Source organism: Puntigrus tetrazona, chromosome 24 (assembly GCF_018831695.1).
Source record: "Puntigrus tetrazona isolate hp1 chromosome 24, ASM1883169v1, whole genome shotgun sequence".
Lineage (NCBI taxonomy): Eukaryota > Metazoa > Chordata > Actinopteri > Cypriniformes > Cyprinidae > Puntigrus > Puntigrus tetrazona.
Window position 1 is genome coordinate 16,172,312 of NC_056722.1, and position 23,594 is coordinate 16,195,905.

The 23,594-nt window shown below is 34.4% G+C and overlaps 1 long non-coding RNA gene across 2 annotated transcripts; it reads left to right on the forward strand.

Moving 5' to 3' along the window:
- The first annotated feature begins 616 nt into the window (after positions 1-616).
- On the forward strand, positions 617-17,003 carry LOC122330204. Of its 2 annotated transcripts, none has more exons than XR_006247979.1 (4): positions 617-783; positions 3,410-3,503; positions 15,532-15,570; positions 16,498-17,003. It is a non-coding gene; the product is annotated as an uncharacterized LOC122330204 (long non-coding RNA). The 2 variants fall into 2 exon arrangements; XR_006247980.1 differs by lacking the exon at positions 617-783 and adding an exon at positions 1,239-1,369.
- Positions 17,004-23,594: the final 6,591 nt, after the last annotated feature.

The window sequence follows — 23,594 nt, forward strand, 5'->3', positions numbered from 1 at the left end:
CAAACAGAGTGGATTGTTTCACGTCAACAAATGCACGCGTACAGCCATCCACTGTAACTATGACAGTGAATTACTCTCAAGGATTTGTTCACTTTCAAATTAAAATTTCCCGATAATTTACCCACCCCCGTGTAATCCAAGCTGTTTATGTATTTCTTTCTTCAGTCGAAAATAAATGAAAGATTTTTGATGGAAACAGTTAAGGATATAGTGAACTTCAATGGACTTCAAACGGTTGAAGGTCAAAATTAGAGTTTCAGTGCAGCTTCAAAGGGCTGTAAACGATACCAGGCGACGAATAAGGGTCCAATCTCGCCAAACGATCTGTCATTTAAAAAAAAAAAAAAGTGCATGTTTTATAAACACAAGCGTTCTCCTGGAAAGGTCACGCTTGACGTTGGCGGAAGTACAGGGTCAGTGTTTACAAATGCGGAGGAGGAGGACCGTTCAAAAGTTGACGTTATTCTGCGTATCCTGGATGATTTAATATATAAAAACCCTAAAAGAAAATGTTTGCTAGAAAAGAAAATTGTGACTTTTCATAGACTCAGTACTTCCGCTTACGTCCAAGCGTGACCTTTTCACCGTAATTACGTTTTTGAAAGGCGTCGGAGAACAGATCAAGACGAGCGTTTAGCAATGTTTCCATTAAAAAAAATCTAAACTTCAAAGACCTTTAGCGTTTGAAAAGAATGCGCTAAATTTTACAGATAATGAGAAAACAAATGTGAGAGAACGCATTTAGGCATGCCGTTTTACTTTGACTCGTGTTTGCTGCACCAGGTGAGTTACCCAAGTGTTAATTACGTTACATTATAAAAAAAAAAAATCATTCTTTGTCGGCAGACATTTGTATAGGTATAAGCTCACTTTGTAAAATTTCCATTTTTGCGTAAAGTCTGATTGTAAAGGAGGTAAAGGCTAGACATTTATATTGGAAAACAAAAATGCCTAGCATTTATTTATTTATGTTTGCGGTGTATACAACATTTAATGACGTAATAGCCTTTGCTCAGACTGAAGTCGTTTTAAGGACTTAAATGGTGGAAAACGTCCATCTACCTATAATACAGTTTAGCAAACCTTCAAATAAAAGGCTGCAAGTCACTGCAGTTTCCGGCTGGAACGAACACTGGTTGCAGTAAAACACCAGCAAGCTATTCATTTTAGCATAAAGTATACTTACAGACGGCAGGGTGACAATACGTGCCATTTTCCAGGTTTTGGCTTCGTTCCCGTGCAGACCGATCGGTGTATGACATCGGTTCCGGATGTTTTAAAATGCTCGAGGTACTTTGAATCAAAGCAATACAGAAATCCTGGCAAGGACGCGTCCTGGAAAATGGCCCGTATTGCCACCCTGCCGTCTGTAAGTATACTTTATGCTAAAACGAATAGCTTGCTGGTGTTTTACAGCAACTAGTGTTCGTATTTTAGGCAATATAGAAATCCTGGCCAGGACGCTTCCGGGAAAAATGGCTCTTATGTCTCAGAATCAATAATATTTTCCCACGGTTCCTCGCACGAAAACTGCAGTTTTATAACCTCAAAACACAAAATCGCCTTTTGACGTTTGCGTCAAATAGCCTAGAATGTGCAGTTTTGATCATTCCTATTCCTATAATTCCTATATATATATATATATATATATATATATATATATATATATATATATATATATATATATATATATATATATATATATATATATTTGAAAACCATTTGAAAACAATTGGCCCAGCATATTCTGCTGATATGAAGGGAAAATGTTTTTTTACAGGTGGGCTTACCCATGTTTTGAATTATAAATTGCATTTTGTATTTTAAGTTTGAAGGAACAGTTTACAGTAATTAAGTTATTTTATAATATGAATCTCTAAACTTTTATTAGAAGAAAATAACTAATAAACTAATAATAATAATAATAATAATAGTAATAATAGTAATACGCCACAAGGTGAAATAATTTTTTAGTGGAGAAAAATGTTTTCATGTTATCTTTTAAAAACAAGAAATATCAAGTAGAAGCTGTGATGAATTCTGTGATGCTTTGTTGCATTAGAATATCTGATTTTAAATAATTCTGTTTGATCAAATGATACATATTTGATGTATAATTTTTTTCTGTGTTGTCATGTTCCCGGTCTCTTATTGAGCAGTGTCTACTTTAACTATTTTCTTAAGTTTGCTACCGCTGTGTAGATAAGAAGTTTACAAAACGAAGGTTTCTGAGGTATCTCGACGGTATATTTCTAACCATTTTATAGAAATATTATTCTATATTAAATGCTATGTATATTTACTAAGACTAAGTATATTCAAATATTTATGTGCATAGGCAGTATTTAATACACACACACACACAATACCGAGCTGCAGTTTTGAGTCTCCGTTTTTTCAGAAATGCTTGGAAAAAGACTGTTGAATACTGAACGTTATTAACATTGAACTTGTTACTGCACAAGCAATGAAAATCTGAATTGAATGCATTGAGAGGCTGTGGAAATCAATGCTGGTGCTCGGCTAAAAGCAGCGTAGCCTGTGGGGGAATCATTACATTCAGATATGGACACTGCTTCAGTCAATGCCTGAGTCAGGCTTTATTGCTCAGCCTTATTAGTGCTAAAGCATATCACATTACAAAAACAAATCACAGAATAATAAAGATACAGCTCACAAAAACATACCTCATATTTAAACCTGGTTGTGCATTAGTTGGCTTTTTGGCTGATTATCCTTCAATAATAACTGCGAGCATCAGAAGCAATTTTGGAAATAAAAGGAAATCGTATTGCTTGTGTTTTGGAAGGCTATGACTTTGTTGTTCGCTCTCGTGAAATTTATGATGATGATTTTCCTCGTTCTATTCTGCGTGTTCTTTTTCTTTGTTTTCTTCGTTTTCCTTCCTCCACTAGAATATGTTATCGTATGTGTGCGTAAATGCATTTATTTATTAATTTATTTTGAAAAAGGAGCACATTTTGACATGCGCAAAATAATCATCAATCTCAAGTGGAAATAATGCAGTAAGCTGTTAAAAGCGAACAGTAAAGCAGTTGTTCACATTATTTATTTATGCTGCAGTGCATGCTGGGAAAGCATCGTTCTCGCCACTGGCTGGTATATTTAATAAACCAAAAATATAACACTTAACAATGGGATTTTGCTACATATCAAGCTTGTTTGTAATTATTTTTTGTTTAATTTGCTAATCTAAAAATTTTAAATGTTATTTAATATACCAAAATATAAAAACATTTACAATTTTGTATTTTTTTTTTTTTTTGTTAATCTAAATATTAAAAGTTTTCTACATGTTAATCATGTGTACTTTTAGATATTTTACTTTTATATCTAAATAATACAAATGTTAGTTTCCATCCTTAATAAATTTCTCTCTCATCTACAGGAAATGACCTACAGTTCCTCCGATCAGTTCTCTCAGATGCATCGCTGCTGTGTCATAAAACGCTCTCCACAGTTTGTCTTCTAATATTTACCAGGTAAGTCATCATTCTGACTCGGCAAGATCTCAATGAAAAAGCTTATAAATGAAGGACACGATAAAGGCTGGAGTTTTTAACCTTATAGAGATGTGCGATCGCGACGCTTTTGAAAAATCGGTGAGCTGTATGGAAATCATATTAAAGAAGAAATCAAGTAAAACAAATGGGTTTAGGACCGCACGAAAACGTTCATGGCGCTTTACCGCGCTCCCATTCTTTCACTCAAAACCTATCCACCTCAGATTTCTGTCTCTTTATGTGCTGTGTTAAAGGATGAGAACAGGAACTCGCTGTGATTTCTGTAGGCAAAAAGAGGAATCGGTGTAGAAACTGTCAACTGATCGTGAGCTTGAACTGTTGCTAGGCGGTTGAGGACTTTTGTTTGTGCCTCGTTCTTCAAAAGCCTACGTAGATTTAATTCATTTAGCTTTTTCATTTATTCACCTCGCTTTAATTAGAGGTTACGACCTCCATTATAGCAGCTGCTGTAGGGAACAAAAATGACTTTGACAGTAGTTCATTTACTCCTCCTCTTCGCAAGTTTACACGTGTACATAATGCTTTAAGTTATGTGACTGCAAAATAATTATTGCCACCTTCCACAGATTCATTTTTCAATGTCACAGATCTTTAAGGCTGTTGCGTTGCCTTTTATGCAGTACGCTGCGACGTTAAAGCGACCGTTCGCTAAACGCTTTCAGTCATTTAACACGCATTTTCATGTTTTTTCAAACCTGTTATAGATTTAGACCATCGGGAACTGAATGTGGAGTTCCACAAGGGACTTGCTGCGACCGCTATTGTATTTTATTTTTTACTAATGATTTATATCTGGTATTGAGAAGTGCTAAATTATATACCAATGATAAAACAGTTTATGCATCGGCTAAATTAATAGCTATTTTGAATGAGGACCATTTTAAAAAAATTCAATGAATGAGTGGCATCAAAATAAAAGTCCAACGAGCTGCTAAAAACATCAAAATGACCCACAAGTATCCCACACGACTCCAGTCTATCAATTAACGTCTTGTGAAGCAAGCTTGTGTATTTTTGTCTTCTTTTTGGAGCTTGAAAGCTTCAGTTCCCATTCATTGTTATGGAAAAAAGCAACCAACACATCATTTGGCGCTCGTCATCTTTTATGCTCCGCAGAAGAAGGTTGTGCGGGTTTGTAACAGCATAAGGGGTTTGTAGATGATGACAGAATTTTTAATTTTACACAAACCGATCCTTTAAAGTGTCTTTCATTGCCGTTCTTTCCTTTGATTCAACCGGGGTTCTTCCCTGAAGCAATGTCAATGCCAGGCTGTTGATGATTGCTGTCAAAGAGGAATAATTCACTTGCTGTACTGAATACTCTAGCAATTTACAGTCTATGGCTTGTGTGCAGCACTCATGGGAAATGGATGTTAGCTCGCTCTGCAAAAGCGCCTTATATCAGTGAGATTAGCCATCTTGACTCTGACACTTCATCTCTCATGCCTTTCATGACCTTCTGATCCTCTCCAAGATGGTTTCTACTGTAGTTCAGCAGCACAGCTTGCTACATTTGTCTTCACTACCCTTTCCTACTCCCCTTTAACTCCGTGCAGTTCTAGATCAGCAAATTATATATCAGCAAATTCACCTAGATGCCGATTTCTGTGTTTGGCTGCTTATTTGGTCACAATTATCAGTTGCTTTTATTGCTGACTTTCAAGTTGAACTTGTTCACTGAAAGGCTGGATCAGTTCCTGGTTTGAGGAATCTTTTAACAATGTTGATAAAAAGTTTTATTGAAGGCTAAATTATAAATAATATGATTTGTTATTAAGAAAAAAACATTAAATCGGAAAAAAAAAGATCAAGGTAATCTTAGAATTTCTTGAATAAATGATAAACAGCCATTTGTAGGGGGGAAATGCCTTAAATTAGAAAACAATTATCTTAATCTTAAAAGTAACTGGATGATTAATAAATAATTTGTAATAATTGCTAAATATTTATTAAATTAGAAAACAATCGTCTAAACAGAAAGATTTACAATAAGGTTTATTAAAAACATTAGTTAACAAACTAAGAATGAACAATAATTCTACAGTATTTATTAATGTTAGTTCATGCTAATTTCAGGATTTATAATGCATTATTAAAATCACAAGTTGTGTTTGTTAGCATTAATGCACTCTGAGCTAACATGAGCTAACAATGAATGATCGTGTAGATGAATAAGTACTGTATTAAATGTATTGTTTGTGGTTTGTTCTTGTTACTTAATATATAAACTAATGTTAACAAATGACACCTTATTGTAAAGTGTTACCCTAAATGCTTCTTAAATAAATGTTTTTTGACAAGAAAATATTATTAGAATCAGGAAAACATCCAAACAATCCTGGGTTTCTTGGATAAATTATAAATATTAAGCTATAATGGGAATAATGCATCAAATTAAAGTTATCCGAACAATCTTTAAACCTTAATACATACAATATGTATTAAGGGAAAAAAACAAATGAGCGAGGAAATCATCTAAAAAGCTTTAGATTGTTTGGGTAAATAATAAATAAGGATTTGTAATAAGGATTTTATTTCAAACAGCATCTTAAATAACAGGTTCATGTGTGTTTTCAGAACGTACAGTTCTTGTCAGACATACTGTACGGTGCTTTAAGTTTTCTTTCATTTGCAACATATTGACAGGTTGCTGGAACATGGAAAAGCACTTGCATGCACTTATATTATAAAATAACTGGGTGAGTTTTCAAGATAGATGTGAAGCGATCTGACGCAATAACATGCATTGATGATTCAGGCGAAACAGAAGGAAAGACGTTTATGATGAAGGCTAATAGAGTTCATTTTGATTTCATGTCGCCTTTAACAAGCATTCTGCCCCCATATCGCATAGCATACAATCCCTGTCTCTTTCCCCAGCCTTGACCAGTGCTAAGGTGAAGGCATGAAAATGATTTTTCCACAGTTCTTAGCAATGTGTGAGGTTGCTGATGCCACCACAATTGTTGTCACCTACTGGGAAGCACAAAGCAATTTCTCGAAAAACACAGACACGCTGAGAAGTACGTGGTGTGAGGCTTAGTGTGTTTGTGTGATGGGATTTGTCAAATAGAATTCTCAACTCAAGAAGATGAAGGAGAGATTTCAGTCGCAGGGTACGGGTCCCTCGCTGCCGATTCACTTTAAATATTCTTGACACAATAAGCAGTGCTGTCAGTCAGCAGGGCCACTGCTTAGATAGAAAAATGGACCGAACCGTATGTGGTTTATATCATCACTAGATTTGCAGAGTACAGATTTTAATAATGGCTGTAAAAGTGCCGGTTTTGCACTACGTTGGGCCCAAAATGACCACATTGAAAATCTAGAGTGTAATGTCTAGAAATAAACATTGTTGTAGGATTTTGAGATATATAAAACAAAAGGAATGCTGACAGAGTGGTTCTTTGATTGAATCAGTTGACGAGTTCACAAAACCAAACAAAACAGAATCAAACTCTGGGTGGGCGAGCTGTTCCTTTAAGATCTACTTCATTTCTTCTTAATAATCTTAATTTTAATTGAGTAAATGATAAATAACATAAATTAATAAAAAGACTAGTGCTGTCAAACTGTTAATTGCGGTTAATCGCATCCAAAATAAGGTTTTGTTTGTTTACATAATATATATGTCTTTGTATTTTATATAATTATATTATTTATTTTATATAATATCAGTTGTACTAATAGAAATATGTACATGGTAATATTTCAAAATATATACTTATAGCGTGTGTGTGTGTGTGTGTGTGTGTGTGTATTTTATATATAATAATAAATATACACACACTAATATATTATGTAAACAAAAATTTTATTTTCCATGCAATTAATTGTGTTAAAAATATTTGTCATTTTTTAAAGATTCTTTGAACTAATGATGATAAATACATTCAATTTGTATTGAAAATGCATTAAATTAGATTTATTTAACAGTCTATCACAAATTCTTTGGATCAGTGATAAATTTTAATTTGTAAAAGGAAAGAATTGCGTTAATTTTGAAAATGTTTTCTAACCAGCCTTAAGATTCTTTGGATATATGATAAATAATAATTTGTGATGGGAAAAGTTGCACTGAATTAGAAAAATATCTTCTAAACAATCTAATTTTTTGAAAAATGACTTTTACTAGTAGTCCCAGACTTTTTGAACCCGTATTATGTTTTCATAAAGACCTTCAAATCAATCTGCAGAATAGGAATGAGTCATTCTCACAGACTAAAACAGTCATTGCCGGGGTGCATGAGGTGAATACTAAAATATATGAAGGTGTCTCTGAGCCAGAGATAGACAGATGATGTTAGTCCCCACAGTCCTCCTCATCAGACATCTGGACCCACAGGTGGCTAAACAAGCCTGGGATTCAGCTGCAGGAAGCCCTGGTCCAAATCCCCGAAGCTTCCTTCCACCTCCAACCCAACCTGCTTGCCAATCCCATTTAAAGCACTGACATTTTTGATTACCAGCTGCAGTGTCCATTTCCCCCTCATCTATTTGGCTTTTAAAAAGGTGAATCAGAACAGTTTTGTTCTGCCACTGCTGACACTTTGGCAGGCTGCAGCAGCGTCTATGAGCTCATTGAGGGTTCAGTCATTTCCTTTTTTGGAATGTTATCAATAGACATTTTATGAAATCTTCTTTCACTTGCCGTTGAGAGTAATCTATGTCTGTGCTTAAAGTGACAGTTGCCTGAAAATGAAAAATTTCATTCATTCGCTCTTCTTCATGTCATTCCAAACCTGTTTGCCTTCCTCACTTCTGTGAAACACAAAGAGCAAGTCAAGGGAAGCATTTTAAGTGATTAGTTTTTAAATAAAGCAGATCTGGTTCAGCAGCCTAAATGATGACAAGGGTTGTTACTTTAAAGAGCTGCTTAATATCTTTAAAAAAACTTGCTGAAGCTTTTTGATTTTACTCGCCCTTAGCCGTCCAAGATGTAGATGGGGTTTTTTTTCTTCATCTGAACAGATATGGAGAAATTCACCATTACTTCACTTACTCACCAATGGATGCCTTGCAGTGAATGGGTGCCATCAGAATAAGAGTTCAAACAGCTGATAAAAAGAATCCACAATGACTCCAGTCCATCATTTAAGCTGCATGTTTTTAAGAAACAAATTCATCATATGTATATAACTTCAAACCATTGTCCTGCCAAAAATATCAACAGTATTGCATTCTCTAAAACAAAATGTTGTCACATCTGAATCAAGCCAACAGTCCAAAATGATGGGTTTGTTTCATAGAATTGCTTTATTCTGACGGTACCCATTCAGGTAAGCAAATGAAGTAAAGTAATGCTAAACTTCTTCAAATCTGTTCTACGTCTTGCCTGGCCTGAAGGAGAGAGTTCTTGGATAAATTATGTTCATGACAAATCGTCAAAATGTGGATTTGGATCCGACTGTAAAACAGAATGTGCACGAGACTTCAGTACTAGACTCTGTAGTCGTAAATCAGTAAAAGAGCCCACCTGTGTCTCAGTTTCACTGTCATTTCTCAGAGGGAAAATTTCAAAACAAAACTAACGAGTAATCCATCATGCCTCTGGGCTCCAGACATTGGTTTGTAAGTGTGTCACCTCTGATGTTGATCTCTAAAAAAAAGAGTGCTGACAATTCAAGTAACGCACACAGCTTTCATTGCTAGTCTTACATCTTGCTTAACAAAGCTCTTGAATGAAATGTTTATGTCGGGTTCTGTTCTTGAACTAGTTTTCCTGATTAAGCTGCTGTGATGATTGTTAGACACAATCTTTCCACTTTCTTGCACTTTCTTTAATTAATAAATATACTCCGACCATATATAATCTTTATGGCAACTTACAGCTTGTTTTTTTGTGAAATAACATTGCCACCTCATCGTTGAGTGTAAATTATGTCATTTTGATTTATTTTCAACCTGACATTTAATATAATAAACCTCTTGCAGAAATGCATTTCTGAATGTCTAAATTCTTTTTGTTTTTGTTTCATTTTTCCGAACTTTTCCTAAGATTTTCTGAGAATGTGAAGAATATTCTCAGAATATTCTTCACATTTTTGTATATATGAAGTGTCTAATAACCATATTCCAGATAGAATGCTTATAAATAGCTTGCTCGTCTTAGCTTCTCAAATATTAAATCTAATTTTATCTCTTCCTTCAGGCAATCATCAGGGGCATCTCAGGTGTCTGAAATGATTAATTATCTGCTACTAAATTTACAAAAACACACTCAGGCAGGTATAACAAAGGCACTTATTAATACTTCTATAATAGGATGTTCAAAATCAGCTATGCGGCCCAATCGTATTTTTATGTATTTATTTTTTGTAATGTAGCTACAGAAATGGTTTTAATCTGAAACTCATATGGTATTATACTATCCATCCCACTGAGCTCAGATTGCACTGACGAGACGTTATATGAGCAACATCTCCAGAGAGAATGAACATTTCTGTGCCATATGAAACAGTTTTTTTCACTCCCCTTTCTGATTGTGGGAGTCAGGGGAAAATTGGCCACATCTTAAATCCCTCTGTAGGCTGTTCTCCATGTCTGGTGATGGCATTTGATTTTCAGCTTAATTCATGAAGATGATTGCCTTTGTAGATGTGCTCAAGTTACCTGTCAAGTCAGGTATAAATATTGCATGGTTCAGGCATGCTGTGCGAAACAAGCTGTTGTTCAACAAAAGCGGAGGTGGGTCAGACTGTGCGGTTCTTTTGTCTGTTCCAGATGTGACCTAATTTAAAATCCCCATATTAATCATGTAGGATCCAATCTACAGAAAAAAGGAAGGCTCCGTATTGAATTTTGTCAGTGAAGAGTGTAAACTCGATGCTTGTTACATGGATTGCCTCACAGATGAAACTGGATTTGTTAAAGTTGAAATGATAACCTACCTGGATGCGATTCTTTGTCATTTTTAAAGTACAGATGTTCAAATAGGTAACTTTATATATATATATATATATATATATATATATATATATATATATATATATATATATATATATATATATATATATATGCTAATTTAATAAAGGGATATACATTTAGCAGTATTACTGATATGAAACTAATTTAATAACAATAAGTTGATGTGGCAATAAGTTAATTTACGTACTGTATATCTATAATATTATTGCTATAATATAATAGGGTTGCTGAGAAAAAGTCACTTGAAGCTAAATTAAGTTTATTCAAAGACATGGGTTTTGAAATATCTTTGAAACATTATTTCATGCATGGTTTTTAAAATATTTATATACTTAATTTTATTAATGTTAATGTATGAATCATTGAATTTACTATATATAAATATATTATAATACTTTATAATATTAATATGTATATTTATACATATATGGGCCATTCTACAAGATTGGTTCAAACTGTGCCATAACCACAAACCACAATCTTAGAAAACAGAAAGCATTCAAATCTTATATTTAATTATTTAGAGATGTTTACTAAGATCCTTCTATTATCTTTTGAAATGAATAATAGCATTAGTAAGTTTAATAGAAATATATTATAATAGAAATATATAATAATTACATATAAAACATTAAAGCCTTTTTGCATTTGAAGTGGTATTCAGATATATTTACTTAGTTTAATGCATCTTGCAAGACATAAATGCGATTGAATACTTAATATTATATATATATATATATATATATATATATATATTAGTTTTAATGTGAATTAATGTACAGTCATTTTAGCTAATGTTTAAGCACTCATAACTCCTCTTGTAATATGTATGATAAATTAAACTTACTTTTATGTACGTCTACACATTTTTGTTGCTTATGATTATGGGAATCAGCATGTTTTAGTCTGAACAAAATTCAGCGATGACTGGTATGACCGCCTCTGACTGGACACTGCATTCTTAAGCTCGGCAGAATCGTGTGTGAAAGGTGATAAGCTATGCTGAAAACACATATGAATACAGCATGGGCTGGTCTAAATTTATACAGCCATCCAACCTTTTCATTTAATTTTTTTATTTTCACTAGTGTCAATTATTATAGTTTTATTGAAAAAACAGGGTTTTGTTGTATTCCTTAATCTCTATGTATGAAGAGCCTCTAAGTACGTATGTGTGCATGTGTGTGTGTGTGTGTGTGTGTGTGTGTGTGTATATATATATTGTATATATATATATATATATATATATATATATATATATATATATATATATATATATATATATATATACACTTATTCTTTTTTTCCGTCTATTTCTAAGACTTTTTTGATCTGATGTAATATCATGCAAATATTTCTTGAGAGAATGTGCAGTTATTTCTTCTTGTAGTTGTCGAAATTAAAGCTGCTTTGAATGGTACCTTAGTGAATACAACATAATTAGTGGTTGCATTCACTGACATCTAAATCGAGACAATTAGGTATCTAGCCGTAAATAAATTGGAACATGGAGGCAGGTGGAAACTCTTTGCTGACAAGGTAGCTGCTGGTTTTTGAGTGCATCACTCATGTCATGCCCCATGTGAGAAATGGATCCTGTCATATCCACTGCTTTTAACATCTGCACACCTCAGAGTGCTCTAAACACCTTTACAGATTCATTCAATGTGTATTGAGCTCCATTAATCACGGTGAATTTCTGCTTTAATACCAACTTAAACAAGTGTTTTTCTCAGCACAAAACGTGTTTATATTTTATTGGTTGCTATGACATTTTTGGCTTTTTTTCAGGCACACAGTAGTTAAATGCTGAAAAGCATGCATTGACAGTTCGTGACAATTTAAGAAGGGTATTAGATACTCATTTGTGATGTTTCAAAAGAGCCTTGTGCTGTCTCTTTTAGACATAATAATGCAGTTTAATCAGTGACTGTACTGACAGTCTGCACTATGACATTTCAGGGATTGGTGCTCAAAAAGCAAATTGAGAACTTAAACATGAAAGAGATGAGGAATGAATGAATTGAAATGAATCCAGCATCTGGCTCGTCCCTCAAGAATAACGTCTCTGAAAACCCATCGTTGCATATGGTATGACTAAACGCTGTTAAATTAATGCACACTTTAATTATCGCTGACATGCCGCAAGACATCATCTATTTTTCTCTGTCTGCCAAACAGCAAACCCATCTACATATCATTTTTGTACCATATGTAGACTGGTTTAGTGCATAAAAACTACAGAATCGATCATCTGGAATGCTCGTTTCACACTGCATGTTTGGCGCTTGTATTAACATTATTCATTGATTATTCATTATTTATAACAGTGAAGGTTTTGAACCATTTATGAGAAGTTATTGTAATAGCTGAGGCAGAATGGTTTTGTGATATTGCTTTTATAACACAATTCAACATTCAAGAACCTAATATCGAGTAACATATTTTAGACACAATATCGCAAGTTGCTTTAGAACTGTTTTTGTTAAACAAAACTACACAAATGAGACTCTTAAAGGTGCAGTATGTAATATTGACAGGTCACGGTTGAGTACTGCAGACAAAATTCTAAATATTGTTTCACCCACTCCGTTTCTCTTAGACTTAGCTCTCATGTTGCCAGATTGGGGACAGGCAACAGGAACGATGGGTCTGACATTGTTCATTAATGTGCATTTGAATGCTTCCGGTCATAGAGGTTTTTAGATTTTTAGGTCAGGTAGAATCTGCAATCTCTGATGCATTTTAATGAATGCAGTACCCCGTGTTTTCCGCCAGCTGGCAACCCGGGTCTCCAAATGCTATTGGGTGAATTGGAAGTGGGTGGAATCACAGACCAAAACAACAACAGACGATTTGTCACGGAATGCACATTTCAAAATAGAATAACTGGCTGTAGCATTGTTTTTGGAGAACACTATGTAAACTTGGAATGTTTCATAGCTCTAAATGTATCATGGTATTTTCACGCATTAAAACAGTCAAGATTATATACAGTAAAGAAAATTATTTACTGGCATCTATGGTTCCATGGAGAATCTTTAATATCAATGAATCAAAGATTATTTCGATTATTAAAATTATTATTAAAACAAGATGAAGTTGACGAACCTAAAATGGTTCTTCTGCATCTCTCCACTAAACAAAATTGAGTTTATTTGTTTTGTTCCTGCTTTTTACTATGATTCAGTAGCACTTTTAGCATAGCTTAGCATAGATCATTCAATCTAATTTTCCTATTTAAAACTTGACTTATATCATGTACTCAGCCCGACGGAAAATTAAAAGTTGCGGTTTTCTAGGCTGATGTGACTAGGAACTATACTCTCATTCCGGCCTAATAAGAAGGAAAAATGCCATGGTAAAAATACAAAACTTAGTCGCATGTATCATTCGTAGAAAGCATAATCCGGTGGAATGCTACTGCTACATTTGAACCAGGATGTATTGATCATGTGTGGGAATGACTTTGACATTTCTGTAATACTAAGCGTTCTCTGAAAAGTTCTATCTCTTAAAATCAATTTTCATTTTCCACTTTGTCCCCAGACCAATAATAAAATTAATCTAAACCCGAGTGTAATACAGAAACTGATATCATTTCCCTGGATAAATGTTTTCTCTTTAACCTTCCAATTAAATCCATGAGTGTTTTAAATGAGCTTTAGGACGAGTTATTGATTGCTCACGCTCTTCAAAGAATCATTATATTAAACTTACCAAGAGTTCAGAAAAGAAAACATAGCGAGATGTTGAATCGGCTGAGTGATCCCCAGAATGCCCCTCAAAGAACATGCAAATGAAGGTCGCGGTGAAGTGTTGCGAGGCAAGCCTGGTTGTTAATATTCTCAGCTATGGCACATAGCGCAAAGATAAACCCCTGACGATCCATCAGACATCCACTTTGACGAATGACTTCACTCTGCATTCATTAGAGGAGCTGGAGATCATAAGATGCAAAACCGTAGGAAACCAAAAAAAAAACGCAATATCGTTCAGGACACACGGAGCCCCATTAACCTCCTCTGCAGGTATTTATCTTTATTATCATCAAAAGAATTATAATTTGTCAACATGATCCGGATGCTGGTAAACACAGTGTTTAACCTTAAGAACTTTACAGGATTACAAAAGATCAAATATTGTTTTAAGTACAAATACTTTTGTCAAAATGAGTCTTGGGGGGAAAACAACAACAGCAAGAAAAATACATTCTGGTACCCACCCTCTGGGAAATGTATAGTTTATGTATGAAAGATGAAGTTAATAATGAAAGAAAATGCCCATTCATTTCTGTATAAACTCTCTTTTTTAGTGGTGTGAGAATTGAATTTTCTTGACTTTCATTGTTAATTATTGCAGAAATTATGTAATTGCTGGTTCAAGGTTTCTATGTGCTTTTGATTTTTCTGAAGGACAGTTTCATGAAAGCATTGTTTCATGGTAAGGTAAAGGATTTAATAGTCTTCCAAATATTCAAACAAGCTAATGTCACACTAATTATATAGCAGCTGAATAAAAGATACGTTTATTTTTGTATTTAAAAAAAATGCTGTTCTTAATTTAAAAGCAGTTCTTAAAGCTGTAAGTCTGAGGTAACGCAGAAGTCACTTTTCCATCTTTTCTACAAGGCCTGGGTCATATGACCAAAATGTTATCTCATGATTTTATTTTTGCTTTAAATAAGGTCACAATTTTTGATATCATAGAAAATTTCATAATTCTTGTCACCAGTGTCAATATCACAACAAAACTAATACTAGCCTAAATAATAAAAAGTAAACAGTCAGCGATTAAATAAGAATAAGAAACTGATTTGAAGCAAAACAGGACAAAAATGTCAATTCAAGAGCTATAAAGCTTGAAAATAGCTCCGGCACCCTATGAACATGTTTCTCAAATGCTCAAAATGAGATCTCTTTCACTGTTGATTGCATTTCAATAGTTACAAAGATAGGTTTTATATTCATCTATATATATTTATCACCATTAGTGCTGTTTATTTAGCTGCCATTTCTAAGTATCTTTGTTTTTATTTTATTTTATTTTTGTTCCACAGAAGAAAGACAGTCGTGTAGGTTTAGAACGAAAAGCGAGGGTGAGTTTTATTTTTAAGTAAACTATCACTTCAACATCCAGGCCAACTATACCACCCTGCTTTTTCACAGTCACACACTTCTCTTTTTCACTCTCACGCCTTTCAACTCTTTCCTCGCCAAATAAAAAAAAAAATCCTCTGGGTTCTCTGGATCTGTGGTCCGGAGAGTATATTCGACACCTTTCAGAGAAAATTGAGATGCACTCTCAGCAGTAGACTTCCCTTCTCTGAGGAAGTACATGTAGCTGACTCAACTATTATTCCATGGGAAGCTTAATAATGGCCTTTTTATACACACATTGCAGTTAAGAGGAATGTGCTCATAGAAGTCTGCTGACCATAGGCTCCAGTTCAGTTAGAGAGAGCAGGTGGTAGAAAGCTGAATCCCATTGACGTTTCCCTGATGAGGAGACAGCATGATGAAAGCCTACCCAAAGCCTCACGTCACGTACCACCAAGACCAATACTCCTCAGTCATCCTTCGTTAGATTGATGCGCTTTCGTTTTGGTCATGTGGCAGTGAAGAGGCAAAGAAGTCTCTGGAGAAGAATTGGACTGAGATGTGATTTGTTTGCCTTCTCAGTCAGGTAATGCTCAGCCTCTTTCCTTCATCTGAAAAACTCCTTTTCTCACTTTGTGCGAATTTATTCTGGCCAGCGGCCAGCGCGGTAATAGACTAAGGAGTTGAGTTTCATTGACCACACTGGAAAATAATGTGAGGAATGTTTGAATTCTTTCTGAAACCCAACAAATTAGGCCAGGAGCACATAATTTGTTTTAAAAGAGCGTCATCTTTATTTCTGCACGGGCTTGATTTCTGGTGTCTTCTCTGTGGGTGTGCTTGTTCAGGTGGATGTTTTATTATTTTTAGCTCCTGTGTTTGTTTATATCGATTCGTCCTCATTTTCCTCATCCTGTCATTTGAAGTTTTGACAGCACTGAAGGTGTCTGGGTCTTCTACTTTACGTCAGGTGGAGATACATCACGTATATAATAAAATGGCATCCAAATGAAAACAGATTGTGAGGCCAACCATGCAGCACCTTGGGCCTCCATTACTGGGTTGGCTTGCTGAGCGCAGAAGACGGATGAGACTATTCATTTTCAGTGCCGAACGGCCTCACTGCGTAAGTGGAGCATGCAGCAAATGCATGCTGCTGAACACAGCCTCAACATCAGCCAGTTTTACTGAAATTTTGTGCTGTAATGAGTGTTAGAAGAAATAATGGCATGAATAGGAAGGTTTGTTGCATATGTTGTTTTTTGGCACTGGGCACTGTTGCACCAGCTGTGTTCTAGGTTAAAATGTAGCCTGTTGTGGAATAATGGGTTCCTGCAAAAATTTGAGCACCGCATCATTAAACTTAGTAGAATTGTAACTGCGTATGAACTGAATGTTTATGGAAGCCTCGTAAGAAGTAACAGTTGGAATAAAACAGCACACTGTTACATCTGTGAGCTCATGTTTTACCTAAAGCCTTGTTTCCACCGAGCGACAGCACAACTGAGAAGGTACACCCTGATCTGGCTTGCGTTATCATCGTCAGCAGTACCTTTAGGCTTGAGTAGTGTATGTGTGTGAAAATACAAAATTCTAAAATACGTTGCATTGTAAACATGCCCAACGCTAATGAGCAGCTTGACGTGAAGGAGATACAGCTTCCCCTTGTAGCAGATACAATCTGTCAACCAATCAATGTTTTGCGGTCTAGCTTCACACTTCAGGTACTGGACTAGGTACTCCAATAGAAGGGTCTCAAAAAAGTGGTATGATACAGTTTGCTATTTTGGTACCAATCACAGCTTCTGACGATGGAAACAGAAATAATTGTACCACTGTACCACCTGGTGGAAAAAAGACATTACAGTCCATATTCATGTATATTCCATTCATCTGATTTCAGGCATATGATTTTGATTTGACACTTATGCTCCACCATTGGATCATTTGCAGTGAATGGGTGCCGTCAGAATGAAAGAGTTCAAACAGCTGATAAAAACATCACAGTAATCCAGATATACACAAATACGGCATAAACCATTATAAAACTTCCTGAACCAGAATAAAACTGTATGTTGGTCAACAGGGAACTATAAGCATCTAGTTAAAAAAATGAGTTTGACTTCATAGCCTAAGTATAACTCTTTTAGTTTATAATTTTTAGTACACTCAAAAAAATTCAATTTCATAATTTGTTGCAAATAGTTGATTCTGTTCATTTCAGTTAATTTCATGTGTTTTGGTCTACCTTGCAGTCTACTACACACACACAGACTATTTTGTGGATGAGAAACTGCCTGATTAAATTTCCTGCTTTGCTTGCTTAAAGATATATTCTTCTAATTGGAAGTTTTGAATAAAGTTATGCTGCTGCTTTTCTCCAAAAATTAATATATTGTACATTTTCAAAAGACCAGCCTCTAAGGTTTTTTTTTTTTAATTGAGATTGTTTGAATTATAATAACTTAGTTTCTAGTTCCTATGTTTTTGTGCCTCCTTTGAATTACATCTCATATGGATTGCAAATTAAAATGTCAGAGCTGCACTGAGTGTGCACCGATGTTTTTTAACCTAATGAAGTAAAGGTCTTTGCTTTCTGTGCTGTGAACTCCAAGACCAGACACTAAAGCCAGATTTAAAATATTGAGAGTCACACGTCTATTTTTTTTAATTAAGAGTCCTCATTATGTAACCATCTGTGTTGTTTGCTCTTGGACTATCCTTCTGAAAGATATGAGAAGGAATATTTACTTGAATTTTGATTGCAGTATTTATTACAGACATAAATGCTTTTGTCATTGTGGAATACATGATCACCATCCAGTCACCAGAGAGTTATTCTACGCACTTAACCGGCTTTGAAACGTAATTTACTCTCTTTGTCCCTTAGTGGCAATAAAACCTTAATTTTATGCATCATAATTTGACCTGCTGTGATTAACAGCCCTGATCGAAATGGGCCAACCATAAAGCTCAAACCAAGGAACATCAGATGCGTGATTCGATCAGCTCTTCTAAAAATGGTATCAGTGACTTCATAGAGACTGACTTTTTGTGCGTTAATAGTCAAATCAATCAAAGCTTCACCTTGAAGTCTTCTCATTATGTCAATATGGCATATCAAGATTGCACTTTGTGGAATAATAGTGGTGTTATAATACTGAAGGAAGAATGTCATAAGATACAAAAGGACATAAAATAATCTAGAACTGCAATGTTTCTTTTTTAAAACGATAGTTGACCCAAAAAATGAAAATCTGTGACCTTGGCCCACGAAACCGGTCTTGTTATGTTTGTAGCAAAAGCCAACAATAAACTGTATGAAAAGCCTATTTATTCATCTTTCAGATAATATATAAATAAATAACAGTTTATCATTATGACTGTTTTTGTGGTCCAGGGTCACACCTTTGCAGTGAATGGGTGCCATCAGAATGAGAATTCAAACAGCTGATAAAAACAATAATCCACATGACACCAGTCAATCAATAAATGTCTCATGTCTATTATATTGCTTTCTTCAGTGACAAAGCCGTCTCATATAAATTAGGTGAAGAAAATGCACAGGCACAGTTTTAAACAAATGTATTGTTTATTGATTTTGATGTGAGAGGACAACAGGGGATGGACTTTTTTCACTGGCTAGAAGTGACAGTCCTTCACAAGACATCAGTGAACTCATTCTGACGGCACCCATTCACCGCAGAGGATCCCATGGTGAGCAAGTGATAAGGTTAAATTACTTCTATCTTGATGAAGAAACATCTATGTCTTAAATGTCCCAAGTATCATTTTTTTAATTACATTTATATATTTAATGTATATATGTGCAGTATTTAATGTTTTGTGTACAGTTAAAATCTATACTTGAAGGTCAAATATGTGTGTGCATGCAAATTTATTTATTTATATTGTGGATCCTTTTGTACTTCAGAGCCCTACAATTAAATACATCTAAAAAAAAAAAAAATAACCTAATTTGAACCTAAATGGACCGGCCCACTGCTGTGATTATGCTATAGAGGAATTTTTAATTAGGATCTTATTAAGAGCTTGACAACAAACATGATTCAATTTGGAATCTGCATGTGGATGGTAATTAAAGCTCACACTTCTGCATAAACTTGATTGAGTCAAGGACTTCTCTGAAGAGACCTTGAAATATCCTTTTGCTTGCAAGAGTTACATGTGAAGGTGCAAAACTTATCTGTCCTTAGATGTGCATCCACAAACTTCAACAACGCTTGTGCAAATATGGTTAGTGTTGGCTAGCTGTAGTATGTCTATGTACAACTTTATAAAAGTTTTAAAGCAGCTTCAGATTAATAACAGGAAAATAATGTGAATGTGGTAAAAATGCACTAGTTATAACCACAGGAGCTCTACAGAAGACAATAATGTTAATATACAGCTCAATGCAACTAAATTTAGCTCAATGTTGAATAAATTCAGTTTTAAGTATCTCTGTCATTGCAATGTTCATCAATTGTTGCATATTTTCAATTTAGCCAAAAGCAACTCTACAGAAGGCAATAGTGTTTTTATTCAGCTCAATGCAGTTATAATTTGGTTTCAGTTGTGCTCATGCAGTTAAATCAATAATAGTACTAAATATGAATTGTCTTCTAACCATTCCATATATATATATATATATATATATATAGAGAGAGAGAATAATAGATATAGTTAAAGAAATTTATCCATCTATTGTATCTCTTTTATGAACAAAATCATAGAAAATAAAAATGCAAGGCAAACATCTCTACTTGTTTCTTTGCTATTCTCTTTAAAAGTGTCAGTGAGATTGAAGACGTGCATTTTGCACATCTGACGTGCTGTAACCCCTGCCTGATGATTTATTGAAATATGTGGCTAATGTTCATTTATAGGGCAACCCAAAGGTCGTGTTCATAAATCTGCCTCCTGATTAGCTACTCACTATTTTCAATTAACAAACTTTAATCACTTAGTCCAATTAATCCAAAGTGTGCCTCACCGACAAAGTCACGTTATCTACACTACCGGTGTTGATCAGAAAACTTTTACGTTTATGGTTTTATACAAATTGACTCACAAATGAGGTACATCATAAGGAATTTATGATAAGAGCAAACAGCATTCGTACACAGCGCCAAGTCTAAGCAAAAATATTAAGCGGCACCGCAATGATTCTTTGTCATCACAACAATAGAGAAAATATAAAAGTCAAACACTTCCAGGAGCTGCTGAAAAAGTGAATGTCAGTACTGCGAGGAATAATTGATTGATACAAACATGCTATGATTGAAATGAACAATCGTTATCAATGCAGCAGTTATAATGTAGCTTATCTTCTATTGTGTATTTATCATTACTTTGCCGTTATCTCCGATTCCCTCTAATGGAGATAAAGTGTTTCATCACCCACAAAACAAAAAATACTATGCTTTAGTACAATTACCAGATGATTTATTAAACTGCTGTTGTCCACTTTGGGTGTAGATAACAATCATTAATCCAATTAGTGATGAGCCACTAGAGCCTGGAGGACTCTGGAGAACAGGTTTCGTCATTAAAATGATTAAGCCCACATATAAGTGTCTCTTACGCACATTTATCAGTGATGATTAAGGGAGTAGATAAGACAGATCTTGTTTTAGAGTGTGTTTTTAGGTGGTTGGTTAGACGCTGAAAAATAGAGCTGCTCGTTAAAGCTCGTTACAGATAGTTATTGCTGTTCTCTGCTGTTACAAATGTAGAGTACATGATAAGTGCCACTCCAGCTATTTCCGTTTCTCTTAAGCTCTCAAGGAACCAAAGACAGCTCAAATCACTGTTAACAAACTATGCTCCTGCTCTAAGTGCATGCTTTGTGGCACAAATGCAGTCTTTTTGCTTGTAAACATTTTTCTACATTTCAAAGCAAAGGTAAGGTTAAAGACAGCTACCAGATACAGGAATATTAATAATTTAAATTCAATTTAAATAAAAAATTAATTCACCCTCAGTACATCCAAGATATTCTGTAGGTTACTTTAATCTGAAGAGATTTTAAGACGTTTCCAGTGGACGCTTCGCAGTGAATGGGTGCCGTCAGATTGAGAGATCATAATAATTCTCCAAATTAATCCACGTCTTTCAGTGAACACATTCTGAAGTAAAAAGCTTTGTAAGAAATCAAGATGTTGTGAACTTCAAGCTGAATTCATCCGTCCATAATATTGCTTTCTCATCTGGATCAGGAGAGAAATATGCACAGATCATACATAGTTTACAAGTAAAAACAGATTTCGATGTATGAGGACAAGGAGGAACCTTTTATGAATTTTGGTGAATTTCAAATGAAAATGTGATCTATTGGTTTTTTACATGCTGCTTTTCATTTCATGTTAATTGATGGATTGGTATCATGTGGATTATCGTGATGTTTTTATCAGCTGTTTGGACTGACGGCACCCATTCACTGCAAAGCATCTATTGGTGAGTCAATGCTACATTTCTCAAAATCTTATCTACATCTTAACATAGAAGAACAATGTTAAGTTCCCCAAAGAATCTTTCAATGAACAATACTTAAAATAAAAAATTTTTTCTTTGTGCGAATCTTAGGAGGACCATTTTGTGTATTTGAAAGATTCTTTGGGTGTTAAAGATGCTTTGCGGAACCATAAATGTTTTATTTTTAAGATTGTAGATATTCAAGAAAATAATGACTAATTTAATTTAGATGTTTATATGTAGATGTTTTCCAGACTAAAGACAAACACTATTCTTCAAATGTTCAGTAACAGCTGCTCTATCCTCTACAGAGTGATTTAAATGTTAATGTTTAACAATGTTTTCTCTGTCTGAGCGGTGCACACATTTTAAAACAAATACATTATGCATTACTTTAAATAATGTTAGGGAACTGTGCTCTCACTGAATTAAATTCACATGATATTGCTTTGCATAATCATAAAAGTAAAAAAAAAACTTTTTCTCCTTGGTTTTTTTGTTTGTTTGTTTTTTACTTATTGGCTTGTTCCAAAAGTTTCTGTTTTCCCTAAGGCCTTAAGTCCAGCTGGGGTCAAGGTGACCCATAGCCCATGGAAAGCGGGTCACAGGGAATAATTAAAGTACCCTGTAATCTGTAATGGCTTTGCTGCCTGCCGTAGTGTTTGTGGCGTTTGTGCTGTCCACTCTCATTTCGTTCCTAGTAATTTGTTTTTTGTCTGTCATATTGCGGGTCAGAGACATGAATGTGTGAGGTGAGGTTAATGTTCTGACCTCTAAATGGCATCTAAAAGGATTTATTGGGCTGACAGGCTCCTCAGCACCTGCCAAAAGGACAAGAACGGCTGGGTAAAGAGGAACATTATATAATTTGCAAGCTGAGAGAGTTTAAAGGGGTTCATAGCTGAGAATATTCCATGTGGTTTTTTTTTTTAAATAAGAGATTGATGTATTATGAAAACATACTGTAATAACTTTCTAGTTCATTATGAGCTTCTGTAATTTACTGACTGTCGGACATAGTACATCGGCACATGACCACTCACATGTACGTGTTCAAATATATATATATATATATATATATATATATATATATATATATATATATATATATATATATATATATATATATATATATAATACATCATTTTTTATTATTCAAGGATTAATGTATCTGTATAATATAGTATAGTATAGTATAATATTAAGTTGACTGAAATATTTGAAATAATTAAATTATAATTTTTTATGTCAAAAATTCACAATAACTTTTCCACAGTCTTAAAAATTTTTTTAGCTGCACCTGTATACACACACACACACACACACACACACACACGCATCAGTAAACAAAACGTTTATTATACATAAAAAAGGTTTCATGTTTACATTCATATCAGTGTTATAGATAATGATGAACACTGAATAGGTTTTATTGGGCTAAAGAGTAGAAGTCGTGCACAGGGCACTAGTCCTTTTATAGCTGGCAATAAATGGTTTTGCAATGTTATCAATATTTTATTGTGAAAGTTACAAATCTTCTGATGCT